We start from the raw sequence: 26,580 nt of genomic DNA on the forward strand, positions 1-26,580 counted from the left end.
TTAATAATATGTAACTTTTTGAGTAGGAAGTAGGAAGTAGTGGAGCCAGTTTTCAAGGTGCAAAGCATACAAGCCAATCCGAATGGCGTTCCAGGACATGTCAACGATTCCCAGGCTCTGATTCCTGAAGGCCAGGTCCTGGAAGCTCGGCAGGTCCGGCGTTTTGGATAACGTCTGAGTGTAGTCCGATATTGCTCGAGTGACGGGGTCTCGCACCACCACTATGAGCTTGGTGTCTTGGGACATGGTAGAAATCCGGTGTGGTGTCTCTTTTGTCACAAAGTAGCTCTGTGTCTTCTCCATTGTGATTTGGCTTTCAAGAGTTCTTGGCATTAAACCTCTGAATGAAAGATGAAAACACAGAATAGACGTTTCTCATTTACATACATGTTTTTTTTTTTTTGTTTTTTTTTTAATGGACACTTTCTCAGTGTCCATTAAAAATTATATCTACATAATGTTGTTAAAGCCTTAAATGAATGTTAAAATATCCTCTCCTCCATATCATAGTTTGATAATCAGGATGCTGATACAAATTTATATAGATTTACAGAGGACTGTGACAAAAAATGACATAATAAAAATGCAGAGACATTTGTTTACCCTCTGGGCTTTTCTCTTGTTCAGTACGAGCTGTGACCTTTTCAGCTGAGTTTAACCAAGAGGGTCATTGCGTCTGTCTGGCACACAAAACAGCAGATACACTGGCTTTCAGGCCCATTCCTCTCAATCCCATTCTCCGCTTTCCATTCCAGATTTCTACAGAGGCAGCAGTTGAGTGTCAAGTTCATCTGCGGTATCAGCTGTCTTGAATTGGAGTCAGATCAAAGTGGGACGGTGAAAAGAGTGAGATCCACACCTTATCTCCCAAACATACAATGCAGCTAAGGAGCAAACCTCTCTCTCCCGGGAGTTGTAATGGGAGCGGGAGTTTACCCCCGTGTGCCGCAGCTATTTGGGCCCATCCAATGGCACTACAGGAGAGGACAGCATGCAGTGAGGGCAAAGGCAACCAATCACTAATCCTGGCAGCAGGGTCACATGCATGACTTTAAGTGACCTCAAAACTCTGAATCTTTGCATGCATATGTTCTGTCTTATCCAAATACATGGACTGATTAATTGCACCACACCTTAAAAGAACTGCATTCACTCAGTCTTTGTCAGTGTCAGACTGGTGTTCTTATCAAGTCTACAATGGAGAACTGCCCCCACCCCCCGAAATCTAGAGCAAATCGAATTTGGACTGATCCGCTGCCCAATTTATCTCAAATCCTCGCTGATGCAGATCTAATTTCATCCTCTTAGTACCACAAACAGGAAGAAGAAGCAAGTCGATAAACAGCCCATGGTCACTGTTGGAGGGAGTGAAGTGTGTTGGAGTGGGGCGAGACGGAGGAAAGCAAACATGGTGACACAGTGGAAAAAGAAAGCAGGAGCGTTGTCATTATCCTTCATCAAGTCCATCACTCACTCCATGAGCTTCTGGCCTAATTCCTGCTGTAAACTTAATTATCAGAGCATGTAGGCAAATTAGCTAAAAGCATTTTAAATAAATGGAAAATGCCCAGAAAACTGTATATAATGTGTTTAAATGACTTGAAATTTTGAAAGAGTATTTTAATTTTTAACACCACACATATATTCTTAAAGTTAAATTGACTGTGATTAACTGTTTTTACATTTAGATATATTTCAATATTTTACACCTATTAAAACCTATTCACCTATTAAGCCTAATTAAGGTTTTTAATGAAACATTTTTTATGACAAATCAGAAATATTTCATTGCCTAGGAACAATTTGATTTATGGTGAGAGAATGATAAAGGTAAACTTTAAATATTTACACATATGGAAACCTAATTTATATACATTTGAAAGACGTAGAAATACATCAGTATTCTTGCTGCAGCATTTCAGATCAGCTCAAGGCTTTTCAGGGAGCTTTCAGGACAGCCTGATAATAACGAATTATCATAGTCCAGCCTAGAAGTAATAAATGCATGAACTAGTTTTTCGCCGTGATTCTGAGACAGGATGTTTCTAATTTTAGAGAAATTTTAGAGATAAAAGAAAGTAGTCTTTTCTATTTCTTAAATTTGCGTATTGAAGGACATATTCTGGTCAAAAACAACTCCAGGATTCCTCACAGTGTTACCTGTGTCATACCATCCATCGGGCTAGATAACATATTTGTAAGATCTTTGTGGCCGATTACAATAACATCAGTTTTATCTGAATTTAGAAGTAGGAAATTAGCGGTGATGTGGGTCTTTATGCCTTTAGGATATTCCTGCAGTTTAGCTAATTGGTGTGTGTTATCTGGCTTCATGGATAGATAACGTTAGGTATCATCTGCATGGCAGTGAAAATGTATGCTATGCCTTCTAATGATACTGCCTAGGGAAGCATGTATAATGTAAACAGAACTGGCCCTAGTACATAACCATGTGGGACTCCATAATTAATCTTAATGTGTGAAGAGAACTCTCCATTTACATGAACAAATTGGAGACCAATAGGTAGATATGATTCAAACCACTGTAGTGCGGTACCTGTAATGCCTACAGCATGCACTAATCGCTTTAATAATCGCTGTAATAAAATATAATGGTCAGCAGAATCGAACACTGCACTGAGGTCTAACAGGACAAACACAGAGATGAGTCCACTGTCAGAGGCCATAAGATCATTTCTAACCTTCACTAAAGCTGTTTTTGCACCTTGATGAGCTCTGAAATCTGACTGAAGCTCTTTAAATTAGCCATTCCTCTGCAGATGATCTGTTAGCTGTTTTACAACTACTCTTTCAAGAATTTTTGAGATAAAAGGAAGATGAGAAATATGCCTATAATTAGCAAACATAGCAGCATCAAGTTTGTGCCGGTTTAGCATGTACATTTTATAAGCTAAACCTAACTGCTACTCACCCTCTTAGTTTCTGTTAGAGCAGCTAATGTTAGAATGCTTGTTGTCTAATAGAATTAATACTAATGATCTTAACTAACTATAAAAAGTACAACAAACTCTCAGACAAATGAAGTCACTTAGTTCACTTTGCTGGAGAGCAGGCGGGGTTTCTGACCTGTACTGCAGCTAGTCACATGACTTAATCAAAATATTTTGCCTTCACTTTTGGGAAGCTGTCATACAAATAAGCTATTCATACTGCTTTTACCCATTAAGGATACAATTCCAGCAGCCAGATGCAATGATGTAGAACTGCTGTCCAAGTACTGAACATTACTGGGATATAGAACACTGAGGTGCATCAAAAAGCAAGATGTGAGAAGATGTGGGAGTAGGTAGGAGTTTCTCAAAGAAAAAAAAAATAGAAATTTTACACTAAAAGATTTGATTTATTACTATTGGTGACACCAAAAGGTAATGCCCTATAAAAAAATGTTTAAATCTTTAGCAAGACACAAATTGGTACAGGTTTAAACTGTAAAGGACGCAGTCATGAGTTGACAGCAAAACCAGATGGTAAGTGGAAGCACTCTGGTGAACCCCTGATCTAATATTTCAAATGAAAGCCTGGTGGAAACGGCTTGTCATAGACAAAATAATTTACAGTCATTACATTTTCTATCTAATGGATTTTTGTAACATTCATCAGTGGATGAACATGACATGATGTAATAGTGGAACAACAGTAGGAAAGAAAGGCAAGTAAACAATGACTAGTTTGAGTTTTGGTGATATTTGTTTTTTTATGTTTGAGTTATATTTGGACATGATATTGTTAATAAAGAAGAGTGCTGGGAAATACTATAAAAATATCATGACACACTTGTGACTAATTTTCAGGACAGTAAAGATGTCATAGTAAATCCACAGATAACACAGCATGGATAAAGTCACGGTATATATATTTTACTTTACCAAGCGTTGATTTTTCACACATGGTTTGCTCCATCGAGTTTCATGACTTCAGTCCCAGGACTGTCCAGCCTTCTCAGGAGTATAGAGTTCACCAGCGAAACCTAATTACTCTGGGTAGAAACAGGCGGATATTTCTTTTACAAGAAAGGTTTTTCCAAAACAAAAAGTTTCTAAACAAGAAGAAAACTACAACTTCCTCTAATTTCTGATTGCGCAGAAGCATGCACAGAGCTTCCAAATGAAATATTTTTGTTTATTTATCCGGAACACGTTAACAACAAATTGGAATATTTATTCAGAATCAAACAAATTGATAAAAAGTTAAGAGCCATATAAGCATACTTGTTGCAAGAATTTTGGAAACTACAAATATGAAAACCAAAAATGGGTCAAAGTGCCCAAACAGACTCCAGAACAGATGTAATTATTCTGTGAGCTGCGGTGCATGAGTGGTCACTGCTAGTGCCATGAAAGGAGGTCAAACATCAGATGAGACCCTAGCCGACCCCTCCAACACACCACGCAGGGGATTTAACAAGGGAATCCAATTTACCCCCACTGAGCCCACTGCAACTTGTAAAAGTCAACAAGCTGTCACTCATATTTTCCTTCATCTCTCATCCACGGGCTCTTTTCCTCTCACCATCTCACTTGCACTTCACTTGCATTTCCTGCAGGAAGTCTTAACTGGTTTAAATACAGAAATAAATGCACACTCCTCTGTTTTAGCAAAGTCCAACAGCTTCCTTTGTGTGTGTGTGTAGGAACTCTCAAAATCAGGATTGTCAGACTCATCTTACATTGTCAATAACATACAGCCCTCTATGAATTTACGTAGGCCAGACCAGTGAAGCTTCTCTGTGTGTCAGTGTGAAGAAGTAAATTGCACATGTAATCTCTTAGACATATTAATAAATAAATTTTAATTTCAACAGTACACCTCAGTTTTTCACATGATAAAGAAATGTTGCTGTAGTAAATGTATCTGTTAGTATAACTCTTCTTAAGTTGTAAGAAATTAATGCGTAAAATTACAGAAAAAGTTGGTGTAGTATTAATAACCATGGGGGAGGTCATTATCAGCACGAAAAACTGTAAAGCCTATTAAAAATATAGTTAAAAGCCCAAAATCTATGCCCTTTTTCAAATGTTCTAAAACTCTGATTGGAGTCTTTTTGCCTGGTCGCTTCTGGCTCGCAGGCCTTATGTATGACACCCCTGCCCTAGATCAAGGAGAGCCCTTTAAAGTGATTGTATGACAGTTTGCAAATCAAAGATAAGATATGACTCACCACACATGGATGTTGTTAAGTTTGACATATGTAAGTGGGGCTTAATCTGTTCCAAAAACTGCATTTGGTTAATTCGGTTAGGTACAGGGCAGATTGCATAAAGAAGAAGAGGGATAAATGGGCTGCAAAAGAAGATATGAGAACAACCAGGAAAGGATTAAAGAGATTCAAGCATACCAGCAGGATGCATTTTGAGGGCCTGAGACTTAGATATTTAGACTGAGACTGGACTTTTAGCCACTGTCGCCAGCTCTATGCAATATTCTTTTTAAAGGATCACACACATCACCTCAGCCCCACTCATAACCCTTTCTTTCTAATTTTGCTTTAATCACAGCTGCCAGCATGACTTTAAGTTATATTTCAAACTGTGTGTTCTCATTGCCTTCAGATATTTGTAGATACCTGAAATGTAATGCACTTTCTCACCAAACCTGTCTTGTTATCCCATAGAAAGTTACATGGTCTGAATAGCCAACGCATTACATTACATTTTATAATACTGAGAGAAAAGAAGAGATGTCTGCCAAATAATGACTTGCAGGATATCAGTTCCAGTGCAACCTTTACATTGTTTGTTGTGATTCTTTGTTTTACTCTCTCATTCATGTTCGCTCATTGACTTTAATACCACATAAGCCACACAATTAACCTCCCAGTACTCACTGTCAAAGAAGGAAAGTAGTTATATGAGAAATACAGTTCTTAAGTACCAATCACATGGGCATACTTTTGGTCTATGAGAAGTAATTAACAACATTAGAATTAACAGACATGAAATATGAGCTATAACAGCTCTACACATCTTACCAGGTATTTGACATAATGCCCTTCTTTGAGCACTTGTACCACCACACCAATAATAAATTAAATGTTGTGCATATGTGTTAACCGGTGTTATGTCTGCTGTAGGTCTCATCCCACAACGCTGACGACATATCGGCTAACAATGATACATTTCACTCCCTCCCCCATCAAAGCTAGAGGAAGCTTACTGAATCTTCACACTCAGAACAACAAAAGAGGTTCAGCACAAAAGAGAAACCTGACCTCTTGTATCACGGATAGTTTCTTTGATGTGAAACGGAAACCTTCTTGTAGTGACCGTTTGGATTGGATTGTGGTTATTGTTTACTTGTTCCGTGCAAAACTTATTGTGATTCTATAATGGAGTTTCCCTCCTTTGTTACAGTTACATGAAGATGCTTCTTTGTAAATTCAAAAAGTGATTCAAAAGCAGTTTTTATTTTAAAAAAGAAAAGAAAAAAGAAAGAAGGGCCTGGTTTTTCCAAAGCAAAACTGTCAGTCAACCCAGACTGTATTTTGATACAGTGTACAAGACATATTTCACACATACATTTCTTCTTCATTATTTCAATCCTTGCTAATGATGAATAACACAAGATAAATCATTATGTAATGGTATTAAAACGACCCTGAATGACCTGAAGGTAAAACTCATGAACTGGAAACAGAAACATATGTTTTTGATCAGGTGCTGCCCTCCAGTGTTGCAAAGACAAATGGCAGCTATTACAAACGAGTGCTCAGAGCAAATAAGAAGCATTTTCACAGATGTCAAATATTCAGTAACATCCACTTTTCAAACCATCACTATTTCTCTGTGTATTTAAAAAAAAAAAAAATCTTCTGATTTCAGCAGATGAAGGAATCCAGTAAAGTAATGTAAGGGATTACTATTGCAAAATAGTAATTGGATTACTGATACTTTCCCATAAGCACAGTGTGTTACTAAACTGTGATTTTGTTTGTGAGACTTTTTCATTTGATTTAATTTAATATGATTGATTATGCAGAAAATATTGAAATGGGCTGAAAGATCTATTGCTTTATTGTGTATCCAGGTTATGTATCATGTTTTTTTAAAAAAAGTAACTAAGTAATAAGTAAGTAACTAATGACTTTAAAAAATAAGTAATCAGTAAAGTAATGGGATTACTTTGCTGGAGAAGTAATCAGCAATTGGTAACTAATTACTTTTTCCACAGTGTGAATGCAAATACTTACAGGTGGCAGTGCAGGCAGATGGATGACACGTTGGTGTTAGTGATGTCTGATCAGAGCTACAGCATCTTGCACTTGCTCAATAATATAAAAATAATTAGATTATATATTATATTATATAAAATATTTTCTGTGAACTACAATATAAAGAGTTAGACTGCCCTTCTGTTTGTAGAGCTACATATCAGTTATTGTCTTTCTAGTGGTGTAATATAAAATAGGATTTGGGCTGTGAAATGTAGCTTTGCATTTTGCAGCTTTGATTGCTGGGTAATTCACAGAAACTACCACATGTTTCCAGTATTCATCACACTTCCTGTAATGTGTTTTATTTCGTTATTAACATGGAACTGAATAGACACAAGCAGTTTTACAATTTGCGGTCATGACTCTTGGTTATTACACCTAAACTACTGCACGTTTCCAAGTAATTGTCACATTTCTTGGAGCTAGCTTTAATAGGTTATCAAGATGGAATCAAAAAGAAACAGACCATTTTGCATTCTTTAGAATTGATTTTTGGTTATTGAACAGACACCAACAGTGTTTCCAGGTAAGATATCAGATTTAGACATAATATTTACACTGTTCAAACAACAAAGACTGCTGGGGGATGAGGCGGGATTAATTCCAGTATTGTGTCAATATGGTAATGGTATCCTAATATATTAAAGAACCAAACTGACAAGCAACCATCAAACACGCAGCCATTGAAATATGGTGCCGGGCCTATCTCCTTAGCAGAAACTGAAGGGCCCATCAGCTGCCTGGATCACTTCACACTGATCTCTAGAAGGCTGTTCATTGGTACACTGTGGACAGGAGGAGCCACAGCCATCATTGCACCCGGTACCTTCCAGGCTCTCCCAAACTCATCTGGAGATGTGACTATCGTTCCAGATGGTGTGTGAAAGTCATCATTTGGATTTCCATTGGAATTTCCACAAAGTCCACCTTTTTTTTCTCTTTGTGTTGATGACAACAGTTAACAACGGTCGTTGTGTTAGTTTCATAAGGATAAATAGTAAATAAATGGGTTATGTAGATTTGATTATCCTGGTTTTTAAAGCATGTCAAATAAAAATGAGTGTAGCTTTGATGGGTGGGAAGTGTACCTGTTATTTGGTGGTACACAAATAAACACTGCACTGTATCCATTATAAGTGACACTGTAGCTGAAAATAGTGCTGACAAGTATTTGAGGTCCTGTTGAATAGATAGACACATTGCCTTCATTCAAGACCATAGGTAAATTTCTAGTTACTCCATTCACCTAGAAGAGAAAAGAAAAAAAGAAAGAAAAGAAAATCAGTGGTTAGTTTTTGTGCTTAATTGTTATTTTTTTCTTTCACAGCAGTAAAAAATATCCCCAAAATATATGTAGTTGCCATTTACTTGATAAATCTGAAATTAAATTATTCATAACAATGATCTAATGAGCAATATCACTACTACCAAACAGTCATCTGAGTTTATTGTTAGTTAAACAACAATAAGTCCTTTGTGAATCCACTCAGGACTACAGTGATAATCTCATAAAGTAGCAATCGTGACAACTACATTTAATATTATTGCACACTGTGTATCAGTATGAAATGTGACAATTAAATAACATGACAGTTGTTGTGCATCCTTTCAAACAGAAGCTACATTTTTGTCATGTCACAAATGTTGTATTGTTTTATTACTTATATTTTATAGTTTTATGTTATTTTATTTTTTTTAGATTTCTTCTTAGTTTTATGGGCGTATTATTTTCAGGGTTTATGATACAATAACTTCTTGTTATTGTTCAGGAAGAGAAGGAAAACACCCTGGACCTGTAAAAGCTGGGCATTTTATCAAAATGCAAGCGCTATCTTCCTTGTCTTGTTCTCAGATAAAGTCATTATGTCATAAAGGTTCCAGTTTTCCTGTAAATGAATGGGTGCAGGGGTGGCTGACATTTCATTGTGATAAGTTATTGCACACTGTGTATCATACTCAACTGTGACTCTAGCAGTTATCACTGATATGTAGAGTTTCTTCTTAAACAGAAGATATAGTTTATCATGTCACCAATGTTGCATTTCTTAACTGTTATGTTTAGAAGCTTCTGCTGATTTAACTGTTTCTAATTTATAACATAAGAATGAAAAACAATAATGCTGTGCAATTGTTGTGTCTCAAAAGACACAGGTGGGTCTGTCAGTGAAGGTAAATGGATGAATAGTTGGTAAAAGTGAACATCCTGAAGGAGAATCGGGCCTCAGTGAAGATGCCGTTCTGAATCAGCTCTACTGTTCCATCAGCTTCATTGGGACATCTGGAAGACATTTAAATATCCCAGATTATAAAGCAAAGTAGCAAAATTCATTATGAGGAAGAATTGGTGGAAAACCGAGGAGAGGTCTGTCTGGGTCTGACTCTTTCAAGTTTTTAATAAAGACTGCTAAGACAAGGTGAAGTTGCAAAAATTCTCTTACTCTGCAGTAATAAGATGGGCGGACGAGGTAATTTGGCATGTTGACTGGCGTGGCCCAGCAGGAGTCCAGAACAGTGGAGATCAGATGCTGATCCACTCTTCCTGTTCGCACCTCAACATATAACCTCTGATCTATTTCCATTTCTATGTTTGTGCCACTGCTGAAGGGGAAACAGAAGCCGGGTTCATGGAAGGGGATCATTCAAATGTGCTACTGTCCATGGCAGTTGCAATCTTCTTCCTAATGATGCTACAAAAAACAACAATAATAATAATAATACTACAAGTGAGTTGATTACCAAATGATTGTAAATAAGTTTCACCTCAAGAGCTTCTCAATAATAAAAATGTAACATTTTAACACTGAATCCAGTTCACTTCCTTTTCTACAGGTGTAAACTACGAGCTTACAATGTAGTGCGTTATCTCAGACGGAGCATGGCACGTTGTACTTTTAGTGAGGATGAGAACAGCAGCATTTAGCTGTGAATGCTGTGCTAGCTGCAGATATTTACAATTTCTTATTTATGTACTTTATCTTTTAGCTATATCTGTTCTTAGTAACTTTGTTCTTCTATTCCCTTTTATTGTTGTATAATTAGTGCCCTTAACCTGATGACATATGTGGTACTTTGTTAATAGTCTTTTATTTATTGTCGTAATTTTCCTGTTTTTATTGTAAAGCACTTTGGTGTACCACTGGTCTTTTAAATGTGCTATACAAATAAAGTTGTATTGTATTGTATTGTATTTAACATGCATGAACATCATAATATGTAGCACTGATGTCTGACAACCCCCAGCCCTCTCAGAAAACTGCAGCTTTTTTAACAAATAGTAAATGGACCGGTAGTTGCATCTTTTACTCAGTTAGGCACTCAAATCTGTTTCTGTTTCATTCACCCAATCACCCACACATTAATTCATTCATACAGCACATTTTATCGATGCCTATGTGCTTTCAAACATTCACAGGCTCACACAACAGTGGATGCATGAGGAGTAACTTGGGATTTAGTATCTTGCCCAAGGATACTTTGGGATGTGGAGTGGAAGAATCTGGGATTCAATAGCCTTCCAACTGTTGGAAAACCCATGCAACCACTTGAGCCACACCCTCCCTAAAAACTCCTTGCTGGTGGTCTCTCCCCTTCTGCTATGTAGTCTAGCAACCATACAGTGTTCCACACATTTTACCCACTTTGAGTTAACTACTTCTGTACTCGTATAGTACTCCATGACACATCGACATTGTAAACAAAAATATGCATTCAAACTAGAAAGAGCTAAAATAATGTATGTTTGAAGTAGTGTATGTGTAAGTGTAAAGAGCTTCAAAGTGACGTGTCACTGTAATAATAATTGCAATTTTTAGTAATGCCCTAATGTAAAGTGTTACTGTACAGTTACAATTATGCCACTGCTTGTGTTGCAGAGGTTTTGCAAATACAGTTCAACCAAAAGCTGAAGACCACTTGAAAATGGCAACAAAAAAAAAAAAATCATATTTGGCATGTTTGGATCTTAACAAGTCTTAACAAATGTGTTGTCTCATTCCCATTTCTTCTTGTTGCATGTTGAAGCTCAACTTGGAACCTTGTTAAGATCCAACCGTGCAAAGTATGATTTATTTATTTATTTATTTTTTTGCCATTTTTCAAGTAGTCTTAAGCTTTTGATTGTGGCTGTATCTTCGGGACAGACGGATAGAAACAAACAATTAAAACAATGTTTTGTTTCTTGTTTTGTTTCTTTGTTTCTTTGCTCCAGTTTGATGATTTGTGTTTGTGTAGCAGAGGAGGAAAATGTTGAAGTTATTTATGAAATTTCAAAAGACAATTACTTTTATTTTTACTTTGTTTTTTAGTTTTTTTGTAACAACCCCAACACTGGTACTAAAAATGCCAACTTGACAAAATATTGTATATGATACACAGGAGATGTATTGTTAGCTTTCTACAGGGTTGATGCCCACAGCCATAGACAGGGCCAGATTCAGGGGGTATTCACAGCTGAAACGCAAAATAGTACAAGTTGAATATGTTCAATAACAGTGAATATCCATAATATTTTTGTCTGAGTGCTGTCCCACAAAGATGGTTGTCATTTTCAAAGTGGAAAACCAGTCGTCCATCCTCAGTAGTAGTACACCACTCATACTCTGTACAGTCCAGCTGTTAACAGGGGTTGGACTCCTCTGCAGAAGCAGAGGAACAAGGATCAAATAAAAGAACGCCAATCTTTCAAAGAAAACTGACAAGCTCTATGAAGACATCACTTAATTGTCCAGCGCAAACTTACCACACAGCTAACCAGAGTGCCATTAAGGGGGTGACTAGCTCATAAACAGAGCAGGTTCTCGCATAGGTTGAGAAAGAAGAACACAACATGCCATTGGCTGGAGTGTAAAGGCAGAGGTTGTAGATACAGGAAGTGAAAAATGGCTGGGGGTCAGAGTGCAGGTGGCAGGCACCAAATAGTGTTAGTGCTTAGTGTTTACCGTTACTCTTTTATTGGGTCCGATCCTGATGTGCACACTTTCTGGATGATTTGACAGGTATATGTCCACTGCAGACACAAATGACACACGGTTGTTTCCATGGTGATTGTTGGTGGCTATCACCTGAAACTGGGTTTCATTGGTGCCATGGTTCGTGCTCTCAGCGATGATGTAGGAGCAAGTTCCCTGGAAATGAGCCATTGCTCCATCAAAAGTGATGTAGTGTGGATCCCCCCACACAGTGCAGGTGGACATGGCATCGTAACAGCCCAGCTGGCTGTCTCTGATGGAGCACTGCTGTTCAGGAGTGCAAGATGCAGCAGAACATCGCAGGAGATTGGGAGCATGACATTCACATCTCTGGGAGCAACCGTCTGTCTAGAAGGACTCGCCAGCCTGTGAACCACACCACACCAAATCATAGCCAAATTGATACAACAAATATAGATCTTAAAATACCATTTTGAAGTTTTTTTTCATTAATTGTAGGTGATTTAGTGCAGTAATTGCTAGATCACCACATACTGCAACTTTTAGGACTTGCCAGCGTATGTGAGAAAATGTAACAAAAGGAGAAAGAATGACCACAAAGTTAATAATAAAGTACACCATATAATTACTGTTGCCAAGGTGTCATTGTTAATTCTCTACTCAAATCCTTGAAATGAAGAAACACGCCCTTCTTTTATCCACCTCTATGGTCCTTTGTAGAATTTACATTATAGAAGAATTCAGCATATTGGCAGCCACAGCTTTCCACTGGGGCACACCTGGTTCCAGATGACATTAAATGATATTAAAGCCTTTTCACCTTATGACTACTAAAAAAATGTTTTTGTTTCCGTTATTGCTAAAAGGAGACAAAATTAATGCTTCTCATTGTTGTCACATTATTATTATTATTATTATTATTATTATTATTATTATTATTATTATTATTATAGCTAGACATTGACAAAAATGAATATTTTCCTCTTATTGCTAAAAGATGTAACATTAATATTTTAAAGTTTGTTAATAAATAGACATTCCTCGATGAAATTAGGTTGTCATATTGTTTTTATTATAATTGTTATATAACATCAGCATCCACATTAGTATCCACAGTAGTCCAAGAGTACTTGTCTCGCGTTTGAAATGTCAAAAACTGCATCAAAAACAAAGTAACATATGAGGTAGAGGATTTCATAAATGACTTTCCAGTCTTACATTTCCAGTTTTAAGTAATGAGGCATTCCCTGAATACCCCACATCGGCTTCCAGACTGAAGCAGAATAACATTTACCGTGCACTATAAATGAAGATGTATCTTTACAAAACGAACCCATGTTGAACTGTGTGTCCAGCATATTCTCGCTATAGTTTATCAAGCATTCATTTATTCCTCTGGACACAAAGCCCTTCTCTGAACACTTGTATCACAACACCAACGATAAATTTCATGATGTGCATGTGTGTTAAGTGTTATGTTTACTGTAGGTCTCATCCCACAACGCTACGACATATTGACAGATAAATCACCCCAGACCTCTTGTATCACCAATAGTTTCTTTTCTTTCACGTGAAACGGTCCTTTAGATAATAAGATAAGATAAGATAAGATAAGATAAGATAAGATAAGATAAGATAAGATAAGATAAGATAAGATAAGATAAGATAAGATAACCTTTATTCGTCCCACACGTGGGACACTTGTTTTGTTACAGCAGACAGTGGACAGTGCAAAGTTACATACCAAAAATTAGAAAAACACAGGAATAGGATAAGAAAAAGAGACTGTACACAACTGTACACAATAGAATAGAATCAAATCAAATACTATATACAATAGAATAAAATAGAATGCAAATGCTATATACCACTGAGCACAATACAGCGTAGTCAGAAAAAGAGTATTGCACTTAGTGTTATTGCTATTGCACATGTGTGGATGTGTGTGTTTGGTCAGTTGCAAAGTCTTTGTTGTGGAGTCTGACAGCAGTGGGGAGGAGAGACCTGCGAGATCTCTCCGTCCCACACCGTGGGTGCCGCAGCCTGCCACTGAAGGAGCTGCTCAGTGCTGTCAGAGTGTCCTGCATGGGGTGGGAGATGTTGTCCAGCAGGGATGACAGATTAGCCACCATTCTCCTGTCACTTACCACCTCCACTGGGTCCAGAGGGCATCCTAGAACAGAGCTGGCCCTCCAGATCAGCCTGTTCAGTCTCTTCCTGTCCCCAGCAGAGATGTTGCCACCAATGTTCCCTCTAATTTTTCATGTGTCTGAGCGAACACACAAACTCCCTGAGCGGACACTTGGACCACTGTGAGCAACAGCAGATGTGTGCACTGTGGTCACGCCAGTATCGAATCCATCCAAGTTACATGGTTAATTAAAATAATCAAATTACAGCATTTATGTTAGACTACTTTTAATTAACTGCTTTAGCCCACTTACAATGAAAACTAAAAAAAAATCTTGTTCATGACCTGTGTAGTATGTTAACACTATTGGAAGTAAAAATAACTTGAACTCCAATTTTGAAAACACAACTTTCTTTTTTTTTTTTTTCTCTTTCTTTTTTTTTAAATATAAAGCTCTGACTTATATTATGAGTCTGTGGTCTGGGTGAGAGTCCTGTAACTCTGTCTGCAAAATACAGTACATAATGACCAATGTTGGGCAATTAATTATATAGTTACTTCTTCAAAAAGTAACTGAGTTATGCAAACAACAACGTTTTTTGCAGCTGTTTACCTAAAAATGTCAGGGTCCTGGGTCTGAGCGACCCAGGATCCCTGAGCAGTTATGAATTATATTATTATTATTGCATGTATATTTGGTGTTGCTGTCTTTCTCCCTGTTTGCGTGTGTGTGTATATGTGTTTCGGTGGGCGCCTTCAGGCCTGGTGGGTGTGGCCCTGCTGACGGTCTGGCCACACCCGAAGCCACACACCTGCTGCTGATCAGGCCTCGTCGGGGGAGCTACTTAGGAGAGTCTTGGAGCTCCCACCGACGCGGGATCATTGCTTGAGACTCCACGTTAGTCACCCCGTTGTGCTTGGTTAGTGTGTGTGTATGCCCGCGGTTCTATGTGTCCTGACGGCTGCTTCTATTGTGTCCCCAGGAGAGGGGTGGAGTGCCAGACAGCAGCCAGCACGGGGGAGTGCTGAGACACGGGAGCGGAGAGCACAAACACTGGGAGAAGACACGACACGGGAGTCTGGGGAAAGCACGGGGATTTATTGTTGTTTAGTTTCATACACTGTAAATAAACGCACTGTTTACACACAGAGCGCCGTGCCTGGGTCCTCCTTCCCTACACCAGACCGTGACAAAAAATGCAGCAAAGGCATTTCTTTAAATAAACATTTCAAACTATTTACAGAACAATCAGCTGTTCTGCATCAAATTTGATGCCACACAAATTATTTGTGCCACTCCAAAAAAATAATTTCTATCCACTATGAGATAAAGGAGAACAACAGCCTGATACCTGCAGGCCTGATAACAGGAAATGTATCACTCCTGTAACACTTGTAACATTCAGTAGTCGCCTCATTGTTCTGACACACACAACAAAACTACTGACTACACTACACACTAACTACACAAGATCTGCGCTAAACGTTGCAAATCTCTCAGATCTCAAAACACCGCCGTCACTCCTAAAACTTCCCTCTTCCTAAACAACTAAATGCCATGTTGCCATATCATTTTTTGATTGGTCGACATGGTACATATTTCAACCAATAGGAAAGGGTGGGGGGGTTTTTGGTTTTGTTTTTGCTCACAGGCGGAGAGTGCTTTTAAGCGCTTTCCTTATAAAATGCAGTTTTTACCGTTTCTTCTTGCAGTAAATATAAACAACGATAGTATTCAGGATACTCCATACCCGTCCATAACTTGAATGTTTAGAGGTTGCAGTGGAGGATGTTTGTGTCTGCGGAAGTCTACCACCAGCTCCTTTGTTTTACTAGTGTTGATCTGCAGGTAGTTCTGCTGGCACGAGTCTGCAAAGTCATGGGTCAGTTCTCGGTACTCCCTGTTGTCCCAATCAGTAATGAGGCCGACTATTGCAGAGTCACCAGAGAACTTCTGCAGAAAGCACTGGGTGGAATTGTGGTACAAGTCTCCAGTGTAGATGGTGAAGAGGAACAGAGCCACAACAGTTCCCTGTGTGCCCCCGTACTGCAGACGATCCTGTCCGACACACAGCCCTGAGTTCTCACATACTGTGGTTGGTCAGTGAGGTAGCCTAATATCCATGTAGTGAGGTGATGGTCCACTCCAGTGTTCTCCAGCTTGTCCTTCAAGACTGTGGGAAGAACATGATTCTCACAGTGCTCCCAGCGGTCCAATGCCAGGTTGATAGGCAAACTGAAGTGGGTCCAGTGATGAGCTCACCAGGCGCCAAAGCTGAGCCAGGACCAGCTGCTCCAGGGTCTTCATCAGGTGGGATGTCAGAGCCACTGGGCTGTAGCTGTTGAGGTCCTTGGAGCGTGAAGTCTTTGGCACTGATACAACACAGGAGGTTTTCCAGAGCTGTGGGACTCTCCCGAGCCTGAGGCTCAGGTTGAAAATGTGCTCCATCACCCCACACAGTTGGTCTGCGCACGATCTGATATCATCGTGTTGGTTTTGTTCCCAGATCATCATACTAAATGTTGTTCCAGGATCAACATTACAAGTGACCAATCAGAATGTTGTGACATCATACTTTTGCGACTTCGGGAAAAAACGCCTTAAAACCAAAAACTGTACTTAAGCTGCGAGAAACCGCCTCTGTCCGCCGATCAACGGACCCTGACCCTAACCCTAACCATAACCCTTTAATAAACGGTAAGCAGAATTGATATTGTCCTTGCAACATTGGAATTTCATAAATGTACGAATGGCTCGGCGCGCAAAAGAATAACATCACAACAATGTGATTGGTCACTTGCGATGTTGAACCTGGAACAACATTTTCATGATGATCTGGGAACAACACCAACACGACGATATCAGATCATCCGTTGGTCTGCGCAGGACCTGACAGCCCTTGAGCTGCCTCCTCAGTTCCCTCCTAACCTGGGTGGCTGAGAGAGACAGGCTGGAGTCTTGTGCTGAATGTGTATAGGGCTTTGGAGTTGACGTCACGCCGCAGTGCATTGTGGGATCGCGGCGCCATGTCAGAAGGCAATAAATCAAAACAAACACACTATGTTGGAAGCGTTACTGCCAAAACCATACTTAAAATCAGCGCAAAAGACAAAGGGCTATATCGCGACCGATTGCGCCCAGACGCCAAGAGACGGTACTTGGAAAAAATAGCGTGCATCTGTAATGTGGACCCGTATGAAAAAAGGCAGTGGAGTGGAAAACCAGACAGCCTACCGCCGTTGTCCTATCCCGATATCTTCGCGTACCTTGTCTGTGGAGTCAGCGCATAGGGGAAATCCTTTTCGTAATTATAAATCCCTGGAGGCGCACATCTGATTCACAAACGGTTGGGTACAAGATTTGGCTGTTTTTAAGCCTCCACGTTGTGAGTACGTTGACCATATGACCAAGATACAGCCAGAGGTTGCACATAACATTGACTTCTCCTCAGCAGCTGCCCCAAAATTTGCTCTAGATGAACGATTCACGATTGATGCCAGCTGTGCGTTGCCATGTAAATAGTTTGCATTTCATGTGTATGCACTTGCTAAGTACATGTGAACAGATCTTGAATAAAAAAAAACTACAACATACTTTTCTTTTCTGTTTTATTGAAACCACTTTACAGAAAGTACAATTATTTACAATGAACTGTACATGCAACACAGCAGTTTTATGAATATTCAACAAGAGCAAGTTTCATTTGGCCCTGGTTTGACAACCACACTGGGGCACATATTCACCAAAACACAGCACACCTTAACAATCTTATCAAGCAGTGTTGTGTCTTCACCCTCACATGATATGAGTAATCGGACTGGCATTGTAGTGTGTAGCATTTTGAACTTGTTACGCAAACTACCTATTACTCGCTCAACATGAATTCTCAGGTGGGCAATTGCTCTCGTTTGGGGATGGCAGAGAACTCGATATCCGCTCGTCTGACCGCTGCAATCCAAGCCTGACGTCTTCGTTTAGTATTATTGGATAGGATACGTGAGATCCCTCCCGTTGCCTCCAGGAGGGGAAACGATGAAAAGAGAGCCCATTTTCCAGCTTCTTGCCTTCCCTGTCGTGTGATCTACTGTTGCAACCGACAACACAGCACGTACAAACCATAGCTGACACTTCCGTGTGCTTTGCTTGGCCTACTGTCATGGCGGGAGGGGGCGTGGAATCAAATCTGTTATAGAAATGATTCAGTTCATTTATGTATTGTGATTCTAAAATGGAGTTTTCCTCCTTTGTTACAGTTACATGAAGAGCCCTCTTTGTAAATTGAAAAAGTGACTGTTACGGATTCAAATATTGGAAAACCAAAATAACAACACTGGTCCGGCCGGGTTGAGTCAAACGATGATTTTAATGTACACGCGTGGGAGATAGACACCGTACGCAGACAGCATCAGATCTCAAAATGGTGGAGCATTGATCAAACTCTTATAGCCTCTCGTGGCCCCCACCTAATCATAAAAGCCTAAACATTGACATTCTTTCTCTCACACGGCGCCTAAGCTACGACCTTGGCTCCCTGTTTATCTGCTCCTGCTGAGATGGGGCAGAAAACCTCTCCGGTATGCTCTGTTCTCTTCTAATCAGACAAATAAGGCGATGACTTTCTGCGAACAGTATTTCTTATAACTCAGCAGTATAATGCATCGTAAAACAATATCATTCATTCACAATAAATCATCAGTCTAATGTAATGCAAATCAGTTTAACAAATGTAATAGTTATCACCTTCTTCTAATTCAGGAGAATAATGCAAACTAAAACTACATAATAATTCACAATCTTTAATTAGGGGTCTAACATGGCATAGGTAATATTATAATCCCACATGACTCAAAAGCAATGTAGTAACATTTTTATTTAAAAAAAAAGAAGAAGAAAGAAACAGAAAAAGAAAGCAAGATCATCAATCATCTCAGACTGTATTTTGACACAGTTTACAAGGCATTAATATTTCAAACATACATTTATTCTTCATTATTTTTATATTTGCTAATGAATGGATGAATACCACAAAATAAATCATGATGTAACGATGTTAAAACAATCCTGAATGACCTGAAGGTAAAACTCATGAACTGGAAACAGAAGCATACAAATATGTTTTTGATCAGATGCTGCCCTCCAGTGTTGCAAAGAAAAACTGCAGAAATTACAAGTAGGAATGCTCATAGCAAATAAGAAGTATTTTAATAGATGTCAAATATTCAGTAACATCCACTTTTCAAACCATCACTATTCCTCTGTGCATATAAAAAAGTCTTCTGATTCTATTTTCAGTGCTTTTATTTATCAAATCTATACTAAGTTATTATATGATTGCTGAGTTTGCTGTAATTTGTGCATCAACTTGATTTCTCTAGATCAGAATATTTGCAGTCAGCAAACAGACTATCAGGGTCACCAGAGATGTCAAGAGGCCTGGAGAGCTGCTTGCTTTCATTCTTCTTTCTGTTAGAAAACAACCAAAATCTACAGTGAATTCAAACTTGGCTCATGAATCCAATTATCACAATCCACTGATTATACAGCTGTATCATCTACAAGACTGCCAATGTTGTAAAAATGTTACCTGTGTTCAATACAAGTGGCAGTGAAGGCAATGAAATGCCTTCACTGTCATGGTATGAAATATCCCTCACCACTCTTGCATGGTAACCTGGGTAGCTGTGCTGTGGAAAGCAGAGTGATTTCAGCAGATGAAGAAATCCAATAAGTGGTATGAAAGATTTTTTCCCAGTGTTAATACAAATCGTTATAAGTAGTACGTACAGCTGTGCAGTAATTGTGTCTCAAAAGACACAGGTGGACCTGGCAGTGCAGGTAGTTCAGTTCTGTTAGTTTCCACAAGCCGGTTGTTGGTGTGCTAAAAATAATGGCCACCAGGCCGAAGCAATGGTTTTGACTCGATCAGCGTTAACCCCGCCCCCTGAGATTGGTGGATGCGGTTGACAGATAAAATAAATTCACGGTGAGACCTAAAGGAGTCAACTGTGCCAAAATGAATTAATTAAATACATCATTAAATAATTATTTAAATGTGGCAATAATTAATTGATTAAATGTGTGAAAAATATTTATTTAATTAATTAATATCAATTCTAATTAATTATTGCCACATTAATAAATTATTTAATAGTGTATTTAATTAATTCATTATGGCAGACCTGGCGTTCCATACATTAGAACAATGTTTGTATTAAACAAAAACAGGGTAAAATGATGGTGATTCACATGGTCATTTAGTCATGAAGACAATCAAAAACTGAAATTTCTATAAAGCTCAGCGAGCTATGTACCTTTGGAAGAGCAGCAACCACAATGTCATATAACCAAAAAGTAAAAAACAAAAAATGTAAGCCAGATGGTGTTGTGGTTATCACCTCTCTACAGGTTTGATGCCAACATCCATAGACAGTGCCTGGGTCAGAGCATAGTCACAGGAGAAGTGCAGGTGGATGCTCTTCTCACGACTTATGAGGCCATCATGAGGGTCCACATCCCCGCTGATGGTGTTCTCATAACTGAAGTGGGTCCCGTTGCTCTTAAGAGTAAGAAGACAAAAGAGTTTAAGCATATTTTCAAAAATTAAAAATGCTGCCCAGAAGATTCCTTCAATGTACTAATTTTACCCTCAGCATTGTCCCACAAAGCTGGTCATCATTGTTGAAGTGTAAAACCAGTCGACCATCCTCAAGAGTCCCGTTGCAGGTTTCATCTCGAAGATGGAGGGCATCAGAGTGGAAGCCGGCCTCAAACAGCTGACAGCGGGACAGAGATATGGTGCCAGAACTACTGACACAAGTGATGGACGAGTCTAAGAAGGAGAGAGAAACACAATCTGACTCGTTATAGCATGATATTTTTTTAAAGCTGAGTCATCAATACTGATTTGAAAGACATTTGTTGACTTGACTGCTTAATATAAAGGCTGACTAATGCAATAAACACACTGCAGATACTGCTGAAGGTTTTAGTTAGCCCGCACCGTAGCTCTCATTGTTTGGCCGATGGTGGTGCTCATTACAGAAGCAGCCATAGACACCGTCCTTCTCACCACACCACTCGTGCTCTGTGCAGTCCAGCTTTTCACAGGGGTCTGACTCATCTGCAGACACAGAGAAAGGATCATCAGTGATGAATTGCAATGATTTAAATTTGTATTAAATGTCTTATTTGAGCAGTACAAACATACTACAATGCAAAGCAGAGCGCCAGTCAGGGATGTCTAGCCCCAGAACAGAGCAGGTTTTCTCATAGGCAGAGACAGCGGAACACAGCATGCCATTGGCTGGAGTGTAGAGGCAGAGGTCGTAGACACAGGAAGAGAAAAATGGCTGGGGGTCAGAGTGCAGGTGGCAGGTGCTGAATGGGCCGGTGGTGTTGGTGATGACACTGCAGAGTTGGGAGTATTTTTCTCTAAAGGCACAGTCATTCAGTCCATCATCATCTTCATCAGTGGAGCCACATCTGGAAAAGACAAATCATACTGCCATCAGCTACTGCCTTGTTGAAGCATCAATAGTGATTTCCAATGCAACTCACCCTGGTTGGCTGGTGGGTGACTTCCAGCTGTGTCCAAAATAATTATCATTTTGTGCCAGTGTGCCATTGGGTAAGACTTTGTCATCTGAAGGATCATTGTTAGAGTTTCCACACATCCCTGTGACTCTGTCATGACGGTTTTGGCCCAGTCTGACCAGTAAAGTGCTCTGACCATCAAACTGGACTAGCAAGTCAGAGGCATCCACCACTATGTAGCTTCCCTGCCTTACCACCTGAGCTAAGATTCCCACTGTGGTGGGAAGAGACACATCATTTCCATTTACCTGAGAGGACAAGAGATGCAATAAGTGTGTGTTGTTACTTTTGTGCAGATTAGACAAAGTAGAATGCTGTTCATCTTAAAAGTAATAGATAGTTTACCGTTAATCTTTTATTGGGTCCGATCCTGATGTACACACTTTCTGGATGATTTGAGAGGTATATGTCCACTGCAGACACAAATGACACACGGTTGTTTCCACGGTGATTGTTGATGGCTATCACCTGAAACTGTGTTTCGTTAGTGCCATGGTTTGTGCTATCAGCGATGATGTAGGAGCAAGTTCCCTGGAAATGAGCCACTGCTCCATCAAAGGTGATGTAGTGTGGATCCCCCCACACAGTGCAGGTGGACATGGCATCGTAACAGCCCAGCTGGCCGTCTCTGATGGAGCACTGCTGTTCAGGAGTGCAAGACGAGGCAGAACATCGCAGGTCATTTGGAGTGTGACATTCACATCTCTGGGAGCAACCGTCTGTCCAGAAGGACTCGCCAGCCTGTGAACCACACCACACCAAATCATAGCCAAATTGATACAACAAATATAGTTCTTAAAATACCATTTTGAAGGATTTTGTTTTCATTAATTGTAGGTGATTTAGTGCAATAATTGCTAGATCACTGCAAAGTGCAACTAATAATATAATAAATATTTTGACAACTAGTTTGACAACTTTTGATCTTTCTCCCACAGAAAGGACAGATGCTAAATGCCACAATTTCAAGAAATATGTGGAACAGAGATGCATGAAAAAGGTTTTTAATTGTTCCGATGTAGCTGTATAATCTTCAACTGATTGTTTAATGCATTCATTTATTTAGGGACAGATTTTTATTTATTTATTTAATCTGCAGTTTAAAGAGTTAATGCATCATTTTGCTTGTATAGCTACATATTAATTATTTTCTTTTTAGTGGTGTAATATAAAACGGTCATAATAGCTATGCTGAATATATGATAGCAAATGAAGACCTTTTTTGTGATCCTAAGATTTCAGTTATATGAAACTATAAACTGTAGTTTTGCATTTTGCAACCCCTATTATTTGCTATTTCATAGAAACTACCACGTTTCCAGGTATTCATCATGCTTCCTGAAATTTTTCATTTGGTTTGCTTTTTATTTGGTTATTAACATGGAACTAACATTTTTTCCATTTTGCAGCCCTGATTCCTGGTTATTAGACCTAAACTACCACATGTTTCCAGGTAACGTCAATTTGCATTTTGTAGCCTTGTTTCTTGGTTATTGAACAGAAACCAACATTGATTCCAGGTAAGATATCAGATTTAAACATAATATTTACGGTGATACTGTTGTCAAACAAAAAAGAATGTTGGTGGATGAGGCAGGATTCATTCCAGCATTATGGCAATATGGTAATGGTATCCTAATACATTAAAACTTAAAATCATATTAGTATCTTGTTACCCTATTATTATGAGGTTAGTATATATAAAAATGTGTTTTATTGCTAGTGATTGTGACTATACTATTACTAATTGTTTTTTTAAGCTCATGTACATACATTTGTATCCATTATCACTTATAATTTATGGTCTGTTATTACATAGATTTAAATGTAATAGTACTCACTAGATCACTTGGTTATTACTCTGGAAATGAAGTGGCAATTATTTGCTATAGCTCTAGTTTTTATCTTCCTGTTTCCACCTTGTTACCTCAATATTACCACATTATTACTGAGCTATAATAGACTCTGTTGTTTGTTTAAAATATATTTCTGAATTTTAAGCTTTGTCACAGTCCAAAACACTTCACGAAGCTTTCTAAATGTAAGAAGGGCAAGTCTGCTGATTCTGCTGATTTGAAGGGAATTACTTCAAAGAGTATTTACTATTGACTTTAATATGTCTTACATCATAGTAGAATCCATCATATTGGCAGCCACAGCTTTCCACTGGGACACACCTGGTCCCACTCTTGATGAAGCCTTCATCACAGAAACATCCCTCAGAGCAGAACTGCTCACAGGTTTCATCAATGCTACTGGCACAGGTGTGGCCACAGTCAGTACCGCACAGCTCATAATGGCTGTTGGCTGGACAGTCCAGTGCTTAATAAGTGAGAAACGTGACAAATGGCACTAGTCAGACATACCACTTTTAATGTAATACAATCTGGATATAATGAGTGTTGTCAAATTAGTTAAGTGGTGAGCAAATTTCTTGTAAATTTAAATATAAATATAATAAAACAACATGTTGACTCACTGCAGGTGGTGTTCTCTCTCCAGGGATAGATTCGAACATTAGCAGACTGACAGGCACTGACATATGATTCAATGGCACTGCACAAGAGATCGTGGCCTTGATTTCCTGACAAACATACATCAAACACGCAGTCGTTGAAATATGGTGCCGGGTCAACCTCCTCGTGGCAGAAACTGAAGGGCCCGTCAGATGCCTGTATCACCTCACACTGATCTCTAGCAGGCTGTTCATTGGTACACTGTGGACAGGAGGAGCCACAGCCATCATTGCACGTGTAGTTGCCTGGCACCTTCCAGGCTCTCCCAAACTCATCTGGAGATGTGACTATCGTTCCAGATGGTGTGTGAAAGTCATCATTTGGATTTCCATTGAAATTTCCACAAAGTCCGCATATTTTTTCTCTGTTGATGACAACAGTTAGCAATAGTCCTTGTTTTAGTTTCATAAGGATAAATTATTAGTAAATAACTGAATTATGTAGATTTGAGTATCCTGGTTTTTAAAGCATGTCAAACAATAATTACTGCAGCTTTGATGGGTGGGAATTGTACCTGTAATTTGGTGGTACGGAGATAAACACTGCACTATATCCATTATAGGTAACACTCAAGCCGAAATTAGTGCTGGCAACTATACGAGATCCTGTTGTGTAGATAGAAACGTTACCTTCATTCAAGATAATAGGTAAATTTCTAGTTACTCCATTCACCTAGAAGAGATATGCAAAGAAAATCAGTGGTTATTTTTTCTACTTTTTAATTGTTATTTTTTTCATTCACAGCAGTTAAAATATCCCTAAAATATATGATGATGCCATTTACTTCATACACCTGAAATTGTTCATAACAATCATCGAATGAGAACTATCACTAACTACTTACTTGTACCAAACCTCTTCTGTCCCTTGACATATGCACGTCATAGCCCCACACATTCACAAGAACTTCAGCTACTATTGAAAGTGGAAGCCCATTCAATGCCTCATTCTTAGCTTCCACTGAAAACTGATTGAGCTCATCAGTGGCATTACAGAGGGTCACCAGAACATAGCGACAGGTTCCTTGGAAGTCATAGGCCTTACGATCAAAGGTGATGTAGTGAGGGTCTCCAGAGGCAGAGCAGGTGCCATGAGGGTTGGGATGGCAGCCAAACTCGCCCTCCACCACACGGCAGGACTCCTGGGGCCCACAGGAGTTGGGAGTACAGTGGACGTTCCCTGTAGTGCCGTTACAGGTACACAAGCTCTGACATTCTTCACCATCCCAGAACTGCTCACCACCTTGGTGATAGCGTCCTTGATGATAGCATCCACAAGATGTTGGTGGAACACACTGGTCACCATTGAGAATAAAACCATTGTTACACTGACAACCCTCCTGGCACACAGTATCACAGGTGAAGGGGAAAGAGAGGCTGGGGCAAGCAGAAGGGCAAGAGGTTCCACAGAGTTCATAATGGCTGTTTGATGGGCAGGTTAGTGCTGGAGAAAAACAAACAGGTTAACATAAAAAAGCATTTTTAAACATTTGGAGATCATGGCTAGAATTAATTCAAAAACAGCTGAATGCTTACCACAGCCAGTTGCATTTCTCCATTGTCCTAAGGCAACACCCTTCTGTTGACACATTAGTGCATAATCTCGTAGGACGCCACACAGAGTTGATGCTGGATTACTAGAGCCCCGCATGATCTCCACACATACATCCACCTGCTGGCTTGGGTCAACCTCAGACCAACAGGGTACAAATGGCCCATCTGGTGAGCTGAGAATGCCACAGTACTCAGTAGAATTGTAATTAGTTGTAGAATTTTGGTTCATGCTTTCCACGCAGTGAGCAGCCAGAGAGCCATCTCGCCAACTGTCTCCAAAGTCCTGAGAACTGTTGACCAGGACACCGTTGGGTGTATTGAAGTCATCATGTGGATGACCATTGTAATTACCACAGAGTCCACCCAGTGAACCACTGTAGACACCAGGAGCAGTGACACGGACAAAGTGAGGCCAGACTGTCTGCACAGTTACACCAAAGGAGGTGCGAATGATGACACTGTAAATGCTGCTGTGGAAGATCTGGATTTGGTTGGATGGAGTGCTGAAAGGTAGCCTGATCAGCTGACCATTAACCTGCAGGATCATCCAGTTTTTTGCAGTTAACAAGACTTAAACAGTATTGTGTCCGTGTACACATAAATAAATATTAAAGGAAGAACATAATT

General features: G+C 39.3%; 1 long non-coding RNA gene and 1 pseudogene across 1 annotated transcript; one reads left to right on the top strand and one right to left on the bottom strand.

Moving 5' to 3' along the window:
• LOC146381635 (alpha-tectorin-like) lies at positions 1-25,720 on the bottom strand (annotated as a pseudogene).
• Positions 15,046-15,441, top strand: LOC146381636 (uncharacterized). Its single transcript, XR_014801127.1, has 2 exons — positions 15,046-15,188; positions 15,274-15,441. It is a non-coding gene; the product is annotated as an uncharacterized LOC146381636 (long non-coding RNA).
• Positions 25,721-26,580: the final 860 nt, after the last annotated feature.

This window comes from Perissodus microlepis, chromosome 8 (assembly GCF_051167445.1).
Source record: "Perissodus microlepis isolate ML-2025 ecotype Zambia chromosome 8, ASM5116744v1, whole genome shotgun sequence".
Lineage (NCBI taxonomy): Eukaryota > Metazoa > Chordata > Actinopteri > Cichliformes > Cichlidae > Perissodus > Perissodus microlepis.